This window comes from Odocoileus virginianus, chromosome 25, assembly GCF_023699985.2.
Source record: "Odocoileus virginianus isolate 20LAN1187 ecotype Illinois chromosome 25, Ovbor_1.2, whole genome shotgun sequence".
Taxonomy (NCBI): domain Eukaryota; kingdom Metazoa; phylum Chordata; class Mammalia; order Artiodactyla; family Cervidae; genus Odocoileus; species Odocoileus virginianus.
The window spans coordinates 16,644,378-16,656,208 of record NC_069698.1 but is presented as its reverse complement, the minus strand read 5'-3'; the positions used below and the strand labels follow the sequence as shown (position 1 = coordinate 16,656,208).

Below are 11,831 nucleotides of genomic sequence, written 5' to 3'. Positions count from 1 at the left end.
AAACTTCTCAAACACTGACCATTTTATGAGGGGAACAGAATTAACCTTTCTTTATCAACTTCATAGCTTTAGGTGTTGAGCCTGAGTTCCTGGTTCTGACTTCGTTCTTCAATTGTGGTTCCTTTTGGAGTCTGTTTTTCTTTTCCCCATTAGCAGTTCTCTCTTGAGACCATCTCAATCCATCAGAGCTAATATTAAATTGAAAATTAGGGAAAAAGATGTGATTCCCTTTCTCAAAGTCTCCTTGACCTCTACGTAAATTTCCCGCAAGAACCAAATCTAAATTAAAGTGTTTGCAAGAAGCAGAATTTTGTCAGGCCACGCAGGTTTTGTTAGACACTTCCCTGGGGAAATAGCTGTTTTTGTGATTGTTTAATATAGAGGCTAATTAAGTGATTAAGAGTTAAAAAGGTCTTCTCTAAAGTGATTTTATATTCATCTTCAGTATAACTATATTTTAGCAGTTTTCTTGTTCAAAAGTTTTTTTGGTTTTACCTGACTTTGATCATTTTAAGATACTTCATTTGGGAGAGAATTGACATGTACACAAATAACTGTAAGTCAGTATGGGAAAATATATATTGGAAATTTAAGGATATAGTGGTTATTCTTTATAATTCATTTTAAGAAATAACAAAAGATAATAATTAGCAAAAAGTTTACTGGGAATTAGGATTTTTTTTTAGTTAGTTTGGGAATGTGATCACTGTATCTGCAGAATAAACATATTAATGCATTCAATTTTTTTTTAATTTTTCATTAAAAAAATTTTAAAATCAAACCAATTTTTTCCTTTTTGATACATTTTTTTCATCAGTCATAGCTCTTCTTTAAACATAAATAAGACATTTTATATTTTCGTATTTTACATTTCCAAAATCTCAGACTTTGCTGGTCTGATTCTGTTGCCTGTTATTCCTAATGACTCTTACTTATGCGTTGTTTTTTTTTTCCTTTTGTACCTTGTTTTCACTGTAAGCTCATATTCCTTGAAATTTTATCTGAAGGAATTCCTTGAAGTCTGGGTTTAAAGTACAATCCTCAAGAGAGAAATGCATTTTGGGAATTCCCTGGTGATCCAGGGGCTAAGACCTCATTCTCCCAAGTTCGACCTGGCCAGGAAACAAGATTCTGCATATTGCAACTAAGAATCTGCGTGCTGAAACAAAGACCCTGTGAACAGCAACTAAGACCCAACACAACCAAAATAAGTATTTTAAAAAGAGAGAGAGAGGAATGCATTTGCTTCTGCCAGGTACCTGGAGGCACTCCCAACCAGAGACCACTTTAAACTGACTTGTAGCGTGAAAATACCCCAGTCCACAGGCAGTATGAATTCTCCACCCAAACAATACTGAGAGCCAGCTGCACTTACCTATCACCAGGGACACTTTCTGTCCCCACCTCCTACCTCCTCTTGCATCCAAAACCAAAGCTAAGAAGATGAGCTGTGGGATTGGGTCCCTCTTTGAATGATGGTGTCATCTGTCCGGCTGAAGGAGGAAGGGGCTTTGATCTGACTTCCCACTTTGTAGGACCCTTAGGTTTACTGCCCACCCACATGTGGCCCCTGAAACAGTAGTTCTAGGCCACCCACAAAAGCAGCAGGATAAAAAGATGAGACACAGAAGTGTTTATGATCTGGCTCCTGCATGAAGTCCCAGTCCTGGGAGCCACTCACAGACTCTATGGCCTTCAACCAGCCTCAAGGTCCTTTTCCATCTGTATCAGAATCATTAAGGCAAGGATAGGAGAAGGACACAATGACGATGACCCAGATGCAAGCAGAGGAAGAGTGGCGTGGCAGAAGGCTCAGCTGCTCCTTTTCAGCCCTCAGGCCGTCCAAGAGGCTTAGAGTCATCTCTGAGCTAGTCGAGTTCCAGGGCAGCTGTGACCCTCGCCCTTGAATGGGAAAGAACCAGAACAGGCCAAGCACAAAGGTGTCCCCACAGATGCACTTCTCACTGCGGCAGCAGCAGAGCTGAGCACGCTCCTTACTACTCTTTGCTCAAAGGGAGATGCCGCCTGTCCTTGCCTGCATTTCGGCGCCTCTTGCGACTCAAGAAGCTCCCTAGCTTCTTGCTTCGTTTCAGCTCCTTAAGCTTCTCGGCCAGGACCAACTGGCGCTGCTCAGATTTCTTCAGGAAGTGTGGCCGATGGCCTTGCTGGGCCTGAGCCCGCCGCTCCTGCTTCAAGGCCAGGCGTAGCTCCTGCTTCAAGGCCAGGCGTAGCTCCTGCTTCAAGGCCAGGCGAAGCTCCTGCTTCAAGGCCAGGCGTAGCTCCTGCTTCAAGGCCAGGCGTAGCTCCTGCTTCAAGGCCAGGCGAAGCTCCTGCTTCAAGGCCAGGCGTAGCTCCTGCTTCAAGGCCAGGCGTAGCTCCTGCTTCAAGGCCAGGCGAAGCTCCTGCTTCAAGGCCAGGCGAAGCTCCTGCTTCAAGGCCAGGCGTAGCTCCTGCTGCCGCCTTCGCTCCTTCTGTGCCATTTCTTGCTGCTCCATTCGCGGAAGCAGCTGCTGTAGTTTCTCATGCTCCTCCCCTGAACGGCGCTTCTTCAGCTGCTTTCTCACCAGCTCTTTCTCTCTGGCTCGGATGTCATCTAGGAATTGATATGTTTTATCGAACACCTCAGGACTATACTCCCCTGACAGATCATCAAAGCGGGGGTCCCGGGCCACCTTCTTACTGACGGGGACAACCTGCCGCAAAAATGGCACCCGGACCTTGGCTGACATCTCCAGAGGCCTGTGCTTATCTGCAACACATGCTTTTGGGACAGGTGGTCTAGAACTCTGCTTCTTAGTGCTGCTTCCTGTTACCAGTTGTTTGTAGGCTTTAGTCCCCACTTGACTCTGCAGTTCTAACAGCTCCTCAAATGACATGTGAGACGTGTCCTTCTGCAGGCCCCGTCGTCCTCTCCGCCATCCTGAGCCCTGCTGGGAGACCCTGCAGCCGCCCCGCCACGGGAGCTTGCTCCTATTAATGCATTCTAAATCAGCGATGTGGAAATAGACTTCAGTACCAATCCTTTATAAATTGGAAGCTGCATGTGTTTCTGCTACCATTTTTTTTTTTTTTTTTGCACTTTTCATGTTTTGCTCTGGAAAATGTTTAAAGTGGAGTCAATGAATGTGAGAGAATTTGGTATCTTCAAGAAGACAAAAAGATGTCTGATATGTGAAGCATTTCATTTTGTGGGAGTAATGTTGTAGGATTAAAGGTTTTGCTTAATTTATACTCAAGCATTCAGGAATTCATGTATCAAGAAGGTGTGGTTTATCTGCTTTCTGTTAAGGAATCAGAACTAGCTACTATACATCATATAGATTCCTGCCAGAGTTCCTCCTCCCTTCTTTCATGTGTTAATGAAAGATCCTGGATGACTATTTATCATGGATTGCATTTATTTCTCCCTGTCTTAGTTCTTATTACAGAGAACATCATTGGAAAGACATCATACTTTCATAGATGACTAATCTATGATTAAGATAGATCACCCATTGCTTCATAAGTAACATCTGGCATCAAAGATAATTCCATTGACTTGAAATCTCATAAAATGTAACATCATTAGACTGAATAAAAGACTGTCATTCTCTCTGGTTATAATGAACCATTCCTACAGAAAGTCACACAAAGGTGTTTTATAATTTTCCCTAAAGGTCTATAAAAATGGCAAACACATTTTCTGGAGCTAACATGGAATTCAATTCCCCATGAAAAAACCATAAGAAAAAAGATATAATTCTGAGGCACAGATCACACTTTACCAAGTAGCTTCTAGTTTGCTGGTACTTGTTTTGCTGATCTATAACCACATATGCCAACAGTGGAGACAATTGATTTCTAATGAAAAATGTTTCTGTAGCCAATATGGCCCATAAACTGTATCACTTTCCCTCTAGATAATAAACATAAGTGAAAAAATTGTATACATAATTATATCACTAATAGGTTTAGATTGATGAGAAAGATTTACTGTTTTCTGGGAATAAATCAAGAAGTCATTTGTTTTTTTTTCTTCCAGTCTCTAATGATGTCAAATCAACTCTGGGAACTTTCTGAGTTCATATGAGATAGTTATAGTTTTAGCCAAAAAAAGGTTAAAAATCACGTTAATTAAAGACAATAAGGTTTCTTTGGTGGTCTAGTGGTTAAGAATCAGCCTGCGGTGCAGGGGACATGGGTTCAATACCTGGTCTGGGAAGATCCCACGTGCCACAGTGCAAGTAAGCCTATAGGCCACAGCTACTGAGCCAGTGCCCGGGAGCCTGTGCTCCACAAGAGAAGCCTCCACAGTGAGAAGCCCGCATGCCAGAACTAGGGAATTGTCCCCACTCACCACAACGAAAGAAAGCCCGTGTGCAGCAGTGAAGATCCAGCATAGCCAAAAACAAATGAATGAATAAATGAATAAATCTTAGAAAAAGCAATAACAATAGGTTTTAAAATTATTATAAAATAATAATAGAATAAAAATCAAGAATATTTTCTTTAAAGAAACTTTTGATGCAGAGTTTTAATTCAAAAATTAGGTATTTTCAAGAGCTGAACTTGCTATAATGCTAATTGCTTTGTTGTTTGAAAAGTTTTGCTCATCCTATCTTCCCGATGGCACAGTGAAAAAAATTATATTCATAATTTCTCTATGAAGCTAATAACATTTTACAGGAATTAAAAGTAATATGTAGTAAAAGTGAAAATACTAGTGTGAGTTGTTGATTAACATACTCTTCTCATTTAAAATATATGAGTTTAAAAATGCAATAAGTTGAAAAATCTGAATGATATATATCGATAGTATTCATGTATACGCACAACTTTTGACAGATGTTCTATTTATATGTAATATGCTTTTAAATGTTGATTTATCCTTCTCTAGGGAATAGTACAGTATCAAAAAGCAGGAGATAGGTGATTTCATGGTACATGAAATAACATAGAAAGTTATTTCTGTAGACACTGCCTTCTGATTACACTATCACAAAGATTTTTTATATTTTTAAATAAGTAACTAACTGCAGAAGAGACATTATTCATATTACTGTGCCTTCTTCTTTACCAAAGAATTTCAATTTCTCTAAATTTTGGTTACTCTGTCAGTAAAAGAAAACAACAAAAATGTCCAAGCCAGACTAGACTAGACTCTGTAGTGCTCAAATGACTATAAATGATAACTCTAAGAGGTTCTCTCCAACTGGTAGCAAATAAATTCCCTTAAACCTTTTTTGGATGAATGATTTATTTAAAATACAAAAGAATATGTGGAATGTACAGTCTAGTTTTAAACACCTAGTGGTAGTCTTCAAAGGGAAGGGAATTAGCATTTTTAAAGTACTGACTGTTTGGTGCTCTGCCGGTTTCTCTACAGTTGTTTGTTGCCAGTTGCTCCTTAATCCTTTCTTTAATTCAGGGACACATTTCACCTGCTCAGACAGTAGGGCTTAGCGAATGTAAGTAAACTGTTCAAGGTGACATAGCTATTTCATACTGGGAATATATTTCAAATAGATAACTATCTAACTCAAAAGGCCATGCTCTTTCCATTATATCACCCTAGTGACAAAATTGTTCAAAATCAATGTGTTGGAGAAGTCTACTTCTTGTGAATATATAGATCAGCTGTCAGCAGTAGTTAGACTGGCGGCTAACATGCAGTTAAGCAGGTTTTCTTTGTGAGGCAAAGATTTTTGAATTTAATATATTTCCATTAAATAATAGAAGTCAGGCCCTTTTAAGGGTAAGAGGGGTTCTAATAACCTGTTAGTTCAGAAACTGGAAAGAGTCTGATAATTTGCCAGTTTACACACACACACTGTTCATGGTGTTCTCCCAGCAATGCAAGGCTGTATATTGTCACCCTGCTCATTTAACTTATATGCAGAGTACATCATGAGAAACACTAGGCTGGAGGAAGCACAAGCTGGAATCAAGATTGCCGGGAGAAATATCAATAACCTCAGATATGCAGATGACACTACCCTTATGGCAGAAAGTGAAGAAGAACTATTAAGAGCCTCTTGATGAAAGTGAAAAAGGAGAGTGAAAAAGTTGGCTTAAAGCTCAACATTCAGAAAATGAAGATCATGGCATCTGGTCCCATCACTTCATGGCAAGTAGGTGGGGAAACACTGGAAACAGTGACAGACTTTATATTTTTGGGCTCCAAAATCACTGTAGATGGTGACTGCAGCCATGAAATTAAAAGACACTTGCCCCTTGGAAGAAAAGTTATGACCAACCTAAACAGCAAATTAAAAAGCAGAGACATTACTTTGCCAACAAAGGTCCGTCTAGTCAAGACTACGGTTTTCCCAGTAGTCATGTATTGATGTGAGAGGTGGACTATAAAGAAATCTGAGGACTGAAGAATTGATGCTTTTGAACCGTGGTGTCAGAGAAGACTCTTGAGAGTCTCTTGGACAGCGAGGAGATCCAACCAGTTCATTCTAAAAGAAATCAGTCCTGAATATTCATTGGAAGGACTGATGCTGACGCTGAAACTCCAATACTTTGGCCACCTGATGTGAAGAGCTGACTCATTTGAAAAGATCCTGATGCTGGGGAAAATTGAGGGCAGGAGGAGGAGTGGACAACAGAGGATGAGATGATTGGATGGCATCACTGACTCAATGGACATGAGTTTGAGTAAACTCTGGGAGTTGGTGATGGACAGGGAGGCCTGGTGTGCTGCAGTCTATGGGGTCGCAGAATCGGACACACACACACACAGAGTAACATAGAAGAGAAGTTCTCTGGGTCAGACAGAGAGAGAGAATTCTTTTTGCCCTCAGCAAAACATAGCAGCCAGAGAAATGACTTACACCAGCTTCTCATGTTCATGTTACCAGAGGGTGAGAAGATGAGCCTGACACTTATTTCCATTTGCAGTGGGTTGTACCACAGGAGAAGAATCTCAATCTAAGGAGACTCTGAGCTTTAACTGGGGCTGTTGGTGATGTTCTTAGCTTCCATTCTGGAGAGAGATTATTCATTACCCTGGAGAGTAAGAAGGTCTCCTCTGGTGTAGCTGAGAAAGGCATTACAAGATTTAGTATCCTGAAAGGTAAGCAAAAATGTCCGGAAGGAAAGACCTTTCTTTTCTCTATCTTGGCATGTCTCTAAATCTCTCTGGAAGAAGATAATCTTCAGTCTTCGTATTCAATCATGCACTTGTTTCCAAGGCCTAGAATTTGCAAGAATTCCAGAAGTTCTGGGGAACTGTCTTAGCCCTAGAAAAAGCAGAGCATGGAACACTGACTTAAATGCAAACAGTCTATTCAAAGTGTGATGGGGGGTGGCAGGAATGAGCCACAGGGAGTGAAACAGGAGGCAGGGGAGCTAATGAAAGGCTTTACTATGAAATGCCTCCTGTGGCCCTTTGGAAGATATTGCACTTTCTCCTGATGGTGATTGACCTTTTTTCACATCTCTGTGGCTCATGTGAAATGGTAGTTAGTATGGTACTGTATTATATCCCATTGGTTCACATCTCTTGTTCCCTCACTCCTTTTTCCCCCCACAGTCACCTCCTGTGTTTGCTTACATGTCTTCAAATAAAGCATTTCTCTCCCAGCTTTGCTGTAGGCTCTGTTTTCTAGAGGACTTTAGGCTAAGATGATGCGCTTTGTGATTTAAGAAGATACGCTTTTGCAGACATCATATTAAATGTATCCTTTTAAATTTGAGCTTTTTAAAAATCAAAATTATATTGTGGACATTAATAAACTATTGTTTTAAAGTGTCTATGTAGAAAAAAGCAGTGATCTGTTCTACTGCCTTTCCACTTCTGCATATTCAAACTCCAGAGGCAGTATTTCCCAACTCTTTACCAATAACATTTATTATTTAAATATCTCTTTCATATGTTAATGCAGTTTTAGAAAACACCAATTTTAGGCATGTCTATTTACTACTATGATGTTGAAGGGTTATAACTTTTGTGGTGTTCAAGCTTATCCCTTCTGCTTATCCCATCACATCGTTGTTTTTTGTCTGGTTAGTAACTGACTCATTTTCCCATTTACTCAGTTTTTTATATACCCATGATCATTTTTTTCCCAGGATTTTCCAATTTAATCTAACAAATACCAATGATAATATTTCTAAACTCTCCAACTTATTAAACAATTTCTTCCATTTCATTTTCTTGGGAATCTCTTTTCATACCTGATCTGGAAAAATTACTGTGTAGAAATAACACTCATTATCATCCTGGTATTTTCCACAGTTTCTACTCTCTGCTAGATATCTTATTTCTTGAGTTTTATTTCTTCCTATTTCTTGGTTTACTCCTTCCTTTGATTGGAGCATATTCTCTAGATTTCCAGAAAAGGAGGTAAATACTGGAAACTTTTTGAATTAAGCTGCTATATAGACCTCATCTAGGTTCAAGATTGGAGACAAAGATTACTTGCATTTGGCTCAAATTATTTTTACTTTGATTTGTACTATACTGGTAGACAAAATTGCAAAAATGCATGAGAGGAGGTATAAAAGAGAAACTGTTTATGGCTTAAATTGTGCTCAAAGTTCTGTGGCCAATGCAGCCTGCACAGAATGGGCAAATCTTATGATCATAAATACAACTAATTGGATGTTTGCTGCTTTTTGTTTCATTGGATTGGGAGGAGGCAAAATGTCAGCATTCAAGAGTCTGCCTGATACTCTTTTGTTTTATTACTGGGGCATTTGGCCATTGCTAAACACTCCTTGTGTATATGAAAATGTTTTATTTTCTCAGTATGCTTGGTTGATGATTTGGCTGGATGGAACATCCTAGATTTGAAAATCATTTTTCCTCCCAATGGTGGATGCTTGGCTTCACTGCTTTTTAGCATCCAATATTGTTCTTAAGTAATCCAATGCCATTCTCACGTATCTTCATTTTTGTTGTGTCATTTTCTTTCTGTCTTAATATATTTTGATTTTCTCTATAACCATTAAGTTACATCACTTGTGAACCTTCTCCAGCCTCTTGTCCACCTCCACTGCTACATTGATAGCGGTCGCAAGGGTAGAGAGGAAGGGAACTTCCTGCTTGGGTAGATACTTATTATCTGCCCTTGACTCCCTTCAGGTACTTTTCATGCTTCAAAAAACTGACTCTAGGTTTCCCTTTCTTCCATTGTTTCATGGCACTGGGACTGTAAATTTCAAGGCAGATCTATATTCCAACTGATTAAAAGAACATACCTGACATGGTTGATAATGAAATACAGAGATGATTCAAAGAGTTTAGGAACTATGATGAGTTATAAATAAATGGACTGGTACAATTATGATGAGTTATTAATAAATGGATTGAGCCTATTTAAATCAAAACCAATGCCAAGTAAAAGTGAGAAGTATGGTTAAAGAACTGAATACAAATTTATAAACATTGAAAATGTGGAAATAATAAATTCAAAAGATTGTGAGAAGGAAGTTTGGAATTCCAATCTACACACTTTTTATATTTAGTGGATAATAAGTGGATAATGTCTCAGTCTAATAAGTAGAGAAATAATGGTTTGAGTACAACAGTCATCCATTTTAAGAATTCAAATCTGATAATCTCATGTAAAATGAAAGATATTAAATTATTAGTGATTGCTACATCCCCTTCTTTTAAGGAAGAAGTATTCTTTTATGTCTTGAATAAAGAATCCAAGTTATTGGCTAGGAGAAACACAGCAGGAAAAAGGTGTCCATGACAGTTTGAGTATCCTTGGATATAGGTAGAAGACTAGGAATTTCATGAAGTTTTACCATGTGTTACTTTTTTCAGAGACCAATAAATACCTTAATTACTTTTAAATTATTCTTGTTTTTTATTGGTATTTTCTAGAATGACACTGTGCTGTGATTGGGATACAATGTAGTTTAGCTGTCTGTGTTGTACATCTGTAAGTGCTAACCTACATACTTTGTAAGATTAAACTTACATATACTCATATTTTAAGAGAAAGGGGACATGAAATGGTTTGTTATCCTCTTCAGTTGAGAAAGTAAAAATACAAATCATGGCCTAAAACAAGTTAGCTTTCATTCCTTTTCAGTTTTCCCACCAGCCACTCATAGGTCTTACTCATCCCTATTATAAATACAGGTCTATTTATTTCCTGTAGAATTGTAGGATTAAGATCTCATAAGATCTCAGAGTTTTAAGGTACCTAGAAGATTAAATGACTTGTCCAACTTCTCTCAGGTAGTTAGTAACAGACTTTTGACTGAGTTTCTTTGCACATCATCTCTTTAAAGTTACAATTCTCCAATTATGACAGCCAACATTTTCTAGAGAGTCAGACCCAGATATGGGTCAAACCCAGAAATCTGTCATAAGAAGTACTTCAGTTGTCATAATCCATGTTTGGGTATACATTGTTTTAAGTTTGTTTCTACTAAGGCAGTTCAGTTGCCACTCATCTCACAAAATCCTTATATCAAATTGCTGTCAGACCTGCTTAATAATAACGGAGTAATTTTTGTTCCAGTCCTTACAGAAAGAAAACAGATGAATATGACCTCATTGTGCTTTATCGTTCAGTTTTCAGAAGTTGCAAACAACTAGTTATTGTCAAGATAAGACCCAAAGTGGCTCTTTCACATCATGGTTATGTTGGTTTAACCTGTTTGAAACTGTGCAAATCTTTAGTAGCCATTTACATTTCAGTCCTAGAAACCAATCTCAAATTCCTTTCTTATAGATGATAACAACTTGTAGGTAAATGCAATTTCTGTATATGCCGTCTGCAGCCTTATTTCATGTTTTTCTCCATCTGCATTATAAAAGCTTTATGAACCTGGGCTATACTGCAACGACGTAGCTCACCGTCCGTTGGTGTTGCTGAAACCAGTCTTCTGAGACGCCTGTATGGACACGATTTCACAGGTAATGGGCTGTTTCAGTTCTGCTTGAGCTTTCATTGCCATCTCCACCCCAGCGACAGCTGCGTTTTACTGTTGTCATTTGGAATACATAAATAAAGGCGAGAACACTGATATTCCTTTTGATATTCATTTCATAAATAATTAGGGTAGGTGCAGAGACTGTGCAGTTGCTTTGAATGAAAAATGCCATATAATTTTTGACAATTTAGCATATTTTCATATATTATACATGCGTTTATAAGCAGAGCATTGTTTATGATGGTTCTGAATCACATTCTAAAAATTGTCTGCCAGATTTTCATATGCCTTATTTTTGGCAAATTATTTTTTTAAATGAAATAAGCATATGTCTTATCAGTAATGAAATGAAAAATAATACAAATAAAGTCATTGAGTTGGGAAGAAAATACAGAATTTTTCAATGCAGAGGCTGACAAACTATGGCCTGTGTGCTGAATCCAGTCTTCTGCATATTTTTGTAAACAAAGCTTTATTGGAACACAGCTGCTACCATCAGTTTCTGTTATTCTCCAGGCAAGAATACTGAAGTGGATAGTCATTCCCTTCTGCAAGGGATCTTCCTGACCCAGGAACTGAACCCAGGTCTCCTGGATTGCAGGCAGATTCTTTTCTGTCTGAATCATCTGGTTAGCTCCATCTATGACTATGCGTCAATTATAACAGTACAGTAGTTTTAACAGGTACAATACAGCCCAGGAAGGCTAACTGTTTACTATTTGATGCTTTATAGAAACAGTAACCCAGTATTTGCAACCTTCACAGAATTCTTGGGGATTTTTTGAAAATAACACAGAAGTATAAACTCCATACTTAGGGATTTGATTTCACTTGTGCTGGAGAGAGGTTTAGAGTTTCCTACATAATTTGAATGTGCAGCAAGAATTGAGAAACAATAAGTTTACATTCCTCCCGAAGTACATTACATTGTTCTCAAAAAGTTGGGG

General features: G+C 38.5%; 1 pseudogene; it reads right to left on the bottom strand.

Annotated features, from left to right (window-relative positions):
* Positions 1–1,212: 1,212 nt before the first annotated feature.
* Positions 1,213–10,908, bottom strand: LOC110136480 (ribosomal RNA processing protein 36 homolog; annotated as a pseudogene).
* Between the last annotated feature and the right edge of the window lie 923 nt (positions 10,909–11,831).